Raw genomic sequence first — 8,392 nt, 5'->3', positions numbered from 1 at the left:
GGGCTAAGCAGCAGGATATGCAAATTAACTGCCAACCAAGATGGCAGCCAGTAGCACGCAGCTGAAGCAAACAGGAGGCTTGCTTGCTCCAGTGACGGAGGAAGCCAACATTCCCGGCCTGCTGCCGCCAGACTCTGAGCTGCACTCTAAGTAACTATGTTGCAATTATAGAAGCTAAACAAGCTCCAGAGACCTGCTTTCAGCCAGCTTCAGCCTCAGAGCTTAGAGCTGCAGTCATGTTTACAGAGTTTCAATTATAGAAGCCAAACAAGACCCAGAACCTGCTTTCAGCCCTCAGAGCTGGAGCCGGCTCTCAGCTCCAGTGACAGCTATAGAAGGTAAATAAATCCCAGAATTAAAAAAAAAAAAAGGAGAGGCTGGGAGCTTAAGTTGCCCTCCAGCCTGAAAACGGCTCTCAGGCCCTCACCCAGACTGGCCAGGCACCCCAGTGGGGACCCCCACCCTGAAGGGGGTGTGACCAGCTGCAAACAGCCATCATCCCATCATCCAGGCTGGCTAGGCACCCAAGCGGGACCCCCACCCTGACCTGGGACACTTTCAGGGCAAACCAGCCAGCCCCCACCTGTGCACCAGGCCTCTATCCTATACTACAGGCAGGGCGGGACAGCGCGAGCTGCCATCCAGGCCCCATGTGCAGCCCTGGGCAGTGGGGCATAAGCCCCGCCCCCAGCCAGGACCCCTGTGTGCCACCTGAGCCCCCAGCTGGGACCCCCGTGCCGCCTAAGCCCCGCACTGCTAAGCCCCACCCCCAGCCGGGACCCTATGACTATTGGAGAACAGGAAAGTGCCGCTGGGCCCTGGGTTGCTGTGGTGTTCGGGCCATTGGTAAGTAGAAAAGTGCGGCCTGTAGGCAGCCCCCAGCTGCGCCTGATCAGGGAGCAGGAAAGCAAGCCTGGCCTGCGGGCAGCCCCAAGCTGGGCCTGAAAGAGGAGCAGGAAAACCCGGCCTGTGGGCAGCCCCCAGCTGGGCCTGCTTCCCGGTCGCCATGGTGATCTGGGAGCAGGAAAGCCTGGCTTGCAAGCAGCACCCCCATCCTGGCCATAGCTCAAGGGAGAGTACAACATGCAGTGGAGGCCAGGAGCCTGAGAGATCAACACAGAGGGACTCCTGCTCCAAGCCCCCATGGTGTGGCTGGGGGCAGGCCCCCAGCAGACACACACACACACACACACACACACGGCAACTGCTTCGAGCCTACGTGGCGCGGCTGGGGGGAGGCCCTAGCAGACACACACACGGGACGCTTGCTCCGAGCCTCTGCTGCCAGACTGTGGCCATCAGTAGGACATCCACTGAGGGCTCCCGGACTGTGGGAGGGGCAGGCTGGGCTGAGGGAACCCCACCCTCCCGTGCATGAATTTCGTGCACCGGGCCTCTAGTACACATATAAAAGGCTAAGTGACCGCCCAGCCGTCCAACCAGTAGCTATGATGCACACTGACTACCAGGGGACAGATGCTCAACACAGGAGCTGCCAAGCCACAGTGACTTGGCAGTGGTGGTTCTTGGAACGAGAGAGGAGGAAGCCCGATTCCGGGGTGCGTCACCTGAGAACTGCCCTCTCTCAGTCAGGGACCCCTCGGGGGATGTCGGAGAGCCGGTTTCAGACCGATCTCCACAGGCCAGGCCGAGGGACCCCACCTGCTAGAGGGACCCCACTCACTCTGCAGAAGCCCTTCGAGCCCTGGCACCGTCCCAGGTGCAGCCAGCTGGGAGGGACCACGGAGGTTGGCTCCAGGGCGTGTCCAGCCCATCTCACCCAGTCCCGCCCCGCTGGCCACCTTCTACTTAATTTCCTTTCAATGTGCAGGAATCCACGCACTGGGGCACTAGTCAGTGTATAAAGGAAGAGAGGGCACTGCAGAATACAAACTTTTCACAAATGGGTACTAATCTACAGATTACATTTTACCAGGCCAGCCCAAAATTGCAAATGTAGCCCGATTAGCTGTGTTGAAAACTGTGTGTGTATTTGTTCTAATATAGATACACATTTAATTCTTTTTTTTTTTTTAATCATCATCCAAGGATAGATTGGTTGCTTCCTCCATGAGGCCTCAGACTGAACAGGGATCGAAGCTGCAACAGAGGTTCACACCCTTGACTGGGAATATCGAACCTGCAACCACACTTGGTCCACAAGCCAATGCTCCAAGCACTGAGCCAAACCAGCCAGGGCGATTTTCATTTAATTCTTAGTGGTGTTGAAAAGAAATCCTTATGGACATCAGAGGATGTCTGAGGTTTGACTCAGATTGGAAAGGGCTACTGTGGTCTTAGATGTAATAGTTGCTGTGTAAGCACACAGAAAATGAAAAAATGGTATTGCTGGGTTTTATTATGTATAAATGTTCTGTTACATTGATGTATCTCATTAAAATATGACAAGAAACTTTTATTCAATTTAAAAAACCTGTTAACCTAGTCCTTATACCTCCTTCCCCTACCATTTCAAATAGCTATTGACACTAAAAAAGTAAACATATTCAAAATATTCACTTAACCCACTCAACAGTTGATTTCTTACACTCTGAAATACAAGCTACATTTTTACAAAATAGAAATTTCTTGTGAGTGGAATAAAATTTATTTCCGTATAAGCTGAATATGCTGATTTGTTTTAGGAATATTTATTTTATATAAATGGTCATAATTTTTTAAAAGTTAACTGATTTACTGAGGAAGGAGGAGAGAGTTAACAAAAATCTGCATGCATAGTCATCGCAGTGTATCTCAAACATAGAGGTATAAATTTGAGAGTCAATGATGCAAACTTTAGCAAAAACATTTTATAAGGAGAGTGAGTTTTGGTGTTTATAAAAGAAAGCTGAACTCCTATTAAAGGACTTTTGTACATATATGCATGCTCATATTCTATATGCATACACATGTTTCACTTTTTAAAAGCCCAATATTAGAGTCAAACTTACAGGTTAAGTTAGTGTTGACTGATTTTTAACAATAAAAGGACTCACCACAGCTGTTAAACTGCTTACATTAAATAAAAAGTAATCAATTTACTATGGTTTTTAGGTACTTACTATGTAAATATCTGTAAGTATATCTGAATATACATTTATGTATGTATGACCTAAACCTAACAAATAGCCGGTGTTATTTTCTAAGCTTGGCTGACTAAACCTTTTCTACATCTTAATAGCTTTTAAATCAAATATACAGAAGTCAGTGTTCATTAGGCTGTGAGTGATGAAAACAGATAATGGAAATGGAAATAGTATACCCACTAAGCTATAATAAGTCCCTAGGTTTAAACACCAAATTGTTAAAAAAGCAACAACATTTGTTTTAAGAGGCATACCTCCACAAAGCTCTTTCTAAGAGTTTAGTAATAACTTTACAGACGTTATGTTACATTCCTGTTTTCTTTGGGCCTGTTCCTTTAGAAACATTCTCTTCCTATCAAATCCTATAATTGAACCAGAACGCTTTATTCTCATCTTATGTCTCTACAAATTTTAATGGCAACTAGAGAACTTGGAAGAAATAAAATCTACATACATACTTTAAAAAAACACACACTAGCATTTGCAAATTTAACTGCAATTACTTTAAAAACAACAACAACAAAAAACAACACACCACCAAAATGATTTGTGGCTTCTGGCCTTCACCCTTCCAAGGTGTGGATTCAATTGCTACAAAATTTTCTTTTCAAAGGCCTATGTTCCATTATCCTAGACTATTACCCACCTTCTTATAATGAATTTGCTTTATACTGACATAGTCAAAGGACTGGAATAAGTCAAGCATGAATTTTCTCTTAGCAACACATTGCTTTTAAAGGCAAGTGGTTTCTTTTCAATTAAAACTATATTCCTACCTGTTAGTTACTGAAGTACAAGTATGCAGTAAAAAAGATATATCCTAACACAATTTACTGGACCTACTCAACCAGCACCAAAATTTTTAATATTCACTTAGCACCTATGTGTAATTAGACAAAGCAACATCTGAGAAAATTCTGGTTACTAATGAAATGGTGTCTCATTTTGTACTGTGCCATGGCCCTACATAAATATTGAGCATGCGAGTATCCTCTGCCCCATTTTAAGTAGTATCTCAGCAGTGATAAACTAGCATCTTGTCCAATATTTAAATATTTTTCTGACTAAAACAGAATTTCATTGTGCAGTACCACACAGTTACATGGATTCAATGCCTTTATCTTAATGACCCTACAGTTCTAATGATGGAGGAACAAAAATAATTGTGATCCTCTATCCTCTACCTTTACATCTATGCAAGGGAGAAACAATTCTTCAAAGGAACAAGTGACCAAGCAGCTTGTTACTCTTTTCTAAAATGTATTGGAAATGATTAGGGATTAGTGCTAACTTCTATTTATTCTCTACTTCACTCCTTGAAATCGGTGGTTTTTAAGGGCAATGTCCCATGTCATTGTGTAAGTCCATATCACCAGTCATTAAAAACAGATTTACTGGGCCCTATCCCAAACCCACTGATTCAAAATCTCAGGAGGGAAGCCTGCATTTAAAACTTCACAGGTTAGGGTTATTCATCATTAAGTTTGAGAATCACTATCCTATAGCTTACATATAGCAGCCTATGTGCCCATACTATATAATTTTAAGTTGCCTGATAATTGGGATCACTGTCAGAAGATCAGTACAAGATTAGGGTAAATAAGTTTTAGGTGACTTAGATTATGATTCTATCACCAACTATCTGTGTTTTGTTAAAGAACTGTTATAAAGAAAAAAGTATACAAGAGTGCTGGGGGTGGGGGTGGGGGGTGGGATGCATCTATGAAACCAAAGGTTGAACAAGTAAGATTTATTCCAGCTCTAACATTCTGATTTTATTTTTTTGTTGTGCCTCCTCATATTGACAGGAAATGGAATGCAAATATATGATTAAGGTAGTATTAGGTACCAAAGCTACTTCTAGTCTTGGCAGATGGCCCATAAAAACATGCCCTGCTGATCTGATTTTTACAATTCTATTAAACATAAAATCCTAAGCAACACTTATTTTGAAGTCTCTGTTCAGAACCAGTTATTCTATTTAATCCATTTTTGTCTCAGCATCTATTCTGCTATAACTGTACTTATATTGCAGAACAAGAAATAGTTTTGCTAAACAAGTTTACACTAAAATGTAATATTATCTGTAATTTAATGTGTAAGGAGGAAAAGGAATAATGTGATTATTGAGACTGAGGGCTTCCCACATACCCATTAACTCATATACCATAACTGAAATTCAGTCACATGAATACCATCAGGTATTCTGAGTAAAACTACATTGCAACCCGTTAGATTCAGAAATTTGATTTGACTATGCATAATGATACAAAGTGGCAAAAAAAAAGACAATGGATAAAATTTTTACAGCACAGAAATTAAATTTTTAATTTCTGAGAACAGAATTTTACATTAAGCTGGGACAAGCTCTGGTCTTGGCTACCATCATCTCATCTGTATTACTTGGCAAGGCCCTACATGATCTAGGCCCCTCACTACCTGTCTCATCATCAGTGATCTCGACCCCATGCTCACTCCTGTATCTAGGCCTCCCTTTGCTGTAGCTTCTGCTGGGAGTGCTCTTTCTCAAGTATCTGCATGGCTCATTCCTTCGCTTCCTGCAAGTCTATTCAAAGGTCACCTGCTCACTTGAGTTCTTACTTAGTCTCCTATATCAAATTTCCAACACCTATTGTCCTCTGCACAGTGTTCTTCCTTAGCACTTACCATCATTTAACATACATCCGTTTATTTCCTCCCATACGTTAAGCTCCATAAAGGCAGGGACTTTTGCTTTGTTCACAGTGTCCCAAGAGTCTGGAACAGTGTCTGGCACATATTTGGCACTCAATGTTGATCGATGAATGAATGGGTATACCATGAACTATATTTCACTTATCTTCATTATTCTATTACCTATATTAAAGTGAAAACCTACTCCAAGAAAATAAGTGTATGGCTTTTAACCCAGCCAGTGTGGCTCAGTGGTTGAGCACCAACATATGAACCAGGAGGTCACTGTTTGGACAGGGCACGTGCCTGGGTTTCAGGCTTGATCCCCAGTAGGGGCCGTGCAGGAGGCAGCTAAGCAATGAGGATTCTCTCTCATACTGATGTTCCTCTCTTCCCCTCTCCCTTCTTCTCTGAAATACAAATATATTTTAATAAAAAGTATATGGCTTTTGAAAGAGACTTCAAGAGTGTTAAATAAAGTAAGCAACCTCATCAAAGAGATTCACATACTATTCAATATCTCAAAAATTTGGGGGGATTTTCCAGAGAATATGTACCAGACTAGTAAGCAGTTCAAATTCTTGCCAGAAGTTGGAACGCTTATAAATGAAATTGCTTGACTCACTCTTGGTTTCCAGACCTCTCCATATGCCAAAACCAATTGCATGCCTGTCTTTGTAAATCTCCAGCCTCCCTTGTCTACCCAAGTTCCTTGGGCTCAAGATTTCTTCTAAAAAGATGAATAGATTTTAATCCTTTCTTTTCTTTCTTTCTTTTTTTTTTTTACTTCAGAGAGGAAGGGAGAGGGAGAGAAAGTTAGAAACATCAATGAAGAGAGAATCATTGACCGACTGCCTCCCTACCGAGGATCGAGTCTGCAACCTGGGCATGTGCCGTTGACTGTAATCGAACCCAGGACCCTTCAGTCCCCAGGCTGACGCTCTATCCACTGAGCCAATCCGGCTAGGGCAATTTTATTCCTTTAAGGAAACTCACACATTTTGGTTTTAAAACAATTAGGGCCAAAATAAGGTGGTAGAGTTGAAATGAAAATTACATAGCAAAACAATAAATTATTGGATATTACATTGGTTTTGATTAGTTGTATTAATTGCTATTCTGCTATTCTCTCTAGTAATATAGATAATTTAAGAACAAGCCAGACTTAGCTCTCACGGCCATTGGTTAAAAACCCACTTTACTGACCGGTTTGGCTCAGCGAATAGAGCGTCGGCCTGCAGACTCAAACCCACTTTAAAAATTACTATTGATGAATAAATGATCAACTTCAAAGGCATGATATAAAAAAAAACAAAATAAACTTTTAAAAAAACTAATTTTTAAATTTGGGGTAAAGTAACAGCTCTAATATTTGAGTATCTATTACATGAAAGCACTGTGCTCTGTATTAAACATCCAAAGCTAAGTAAATAACATTGTAACTCAGCAGGACACACAGGGCAAAACAGACACCATTTCTAATTACCCTAAAATTACTGAAACTGCAAGGTGCCATAACAAAGGCATAAACAAGAGTGAACATTCACAGCTGGAGTGGCAAAGAATTCCTGTAGCATGCAAGGAATGGGAATTTTGGAAGAGTATGGACATTCTACTGTGGACACTTAACCATTTGTACACCATAAGCGTCTATAGACCAAGCGGCGGACCTTTTTTAATTAAATTCAAAATATCATGGCAGGCCCTTGCCGGTTTGGCTCACTGGCTAGAGCATCCGCCTGGTGACTGAAGAGTCCCGGGTTCGATTCCGGTCAAGGACATGTACCTTGGTTGCAGGCACATCCCCAGTAGGGGGTGTGCAGGAGGCAGCTGATTGATGTTTCTCTCTCATCGATGTTTCTAACTCTCTATCCCTCTCCCTTCCTCTCTGTAAAAAATCAATAAAATACATTTTACAAAAAAAAAATATCATGGCAGTTAAATGGTTAAAGAACCAATAGAATAAGGACATTCTGTGCAGTTTTACCAGTGTAAGCAAATGCATGCATCCATCAATCCATCAACCAAATTTGGGGGCCCATCCCAGGTAGCCACTGCCACCTCCCCAACCCCCCACTTCTAAGAAGCTCATGAGGGAAGAAATGGGTCAACTGTAGTGACATAACAAAGAGAGAATAGATTACTCTCTCAAACATGCTCATGAGACACTGTGATTTTGGTATAACTCTGTCAAAGGATCTATCGAATGTCTCAACAATTAGCAAATAACCCAATCCAACTGCTACAAAGTCAGCCTTTGACTGTAACACAAGATTCAACAGTTTTCCTGGAGGTGGCAATGAGTTCAGTTTTGACACATCAACAGGAAGCTGAACCTTCTCAGGTTGGGTAAAAGGAATGAAAAGTATGGGCTATTCAAACAGAACAGAGGTCTGCAAAGTGAAAATAAGAATATGCAACAGAGACTCTTGTGGCCCACAAAGACTAAAATATTCCCTATATGGCTCCTTACGGAAGACGTTTGCCGACCCCTAGAGGATTCCTGTGTGGCTAAAGCTTAGGTTACACAGTGAAGCAGTAACAGCTGAGACTAAACATTTTCTGGAGGCTGAATAATGAAAGCACCAAAATAGCAGATATTACCAGTCAGATTTGTTATTCTTTTCAGGAAT

At 42.1% G+C, this 8,392-nt stretch overlaps 1 long non-coding RNA gene across 1 annotated transcript in view; it reads left to right on the top strand.

Annotated features, from left to right (window-relative positions):
* Positions 1–8,010: 8,010 nt before the first annotated feature.
* The window catches only part of LOC107185157, a 16,458-nt gene continuing 16,076 nt past the window's right edge, over positions 8,011–8,392 (top strand). Inside the window, exon 1 of the long non-coding RNA XR_001516079.1 lies at positions 8,011–8,022. This is a non-coding gene — a long non-coding RNA (uncharacterized LOC107185157). The remainder of the gene's footprint in view (positions 8,023–8,392) is intronic.

Source organism: Myotis davidii, unplaced genomic scaffold (genome assembly GCF_000327345.1).
Source record: "Myotis davidii unplaced genomic scaffold, ASM32734v1 scaffold105, whole genome shotgun sequence".
Taxonomy (NCBI): domain Eukaryota; kingdom Metazoa; phylum Chordata; class Mammalia; order Chiroptera; family Vespertilionidae; genus Myotis; species Myotis davidii.
The sequence above is the reverse complement of the archived record's forward strand: the minus strand, read 5'-3'. Positions and strand labels throughout refer to the sequence as shown.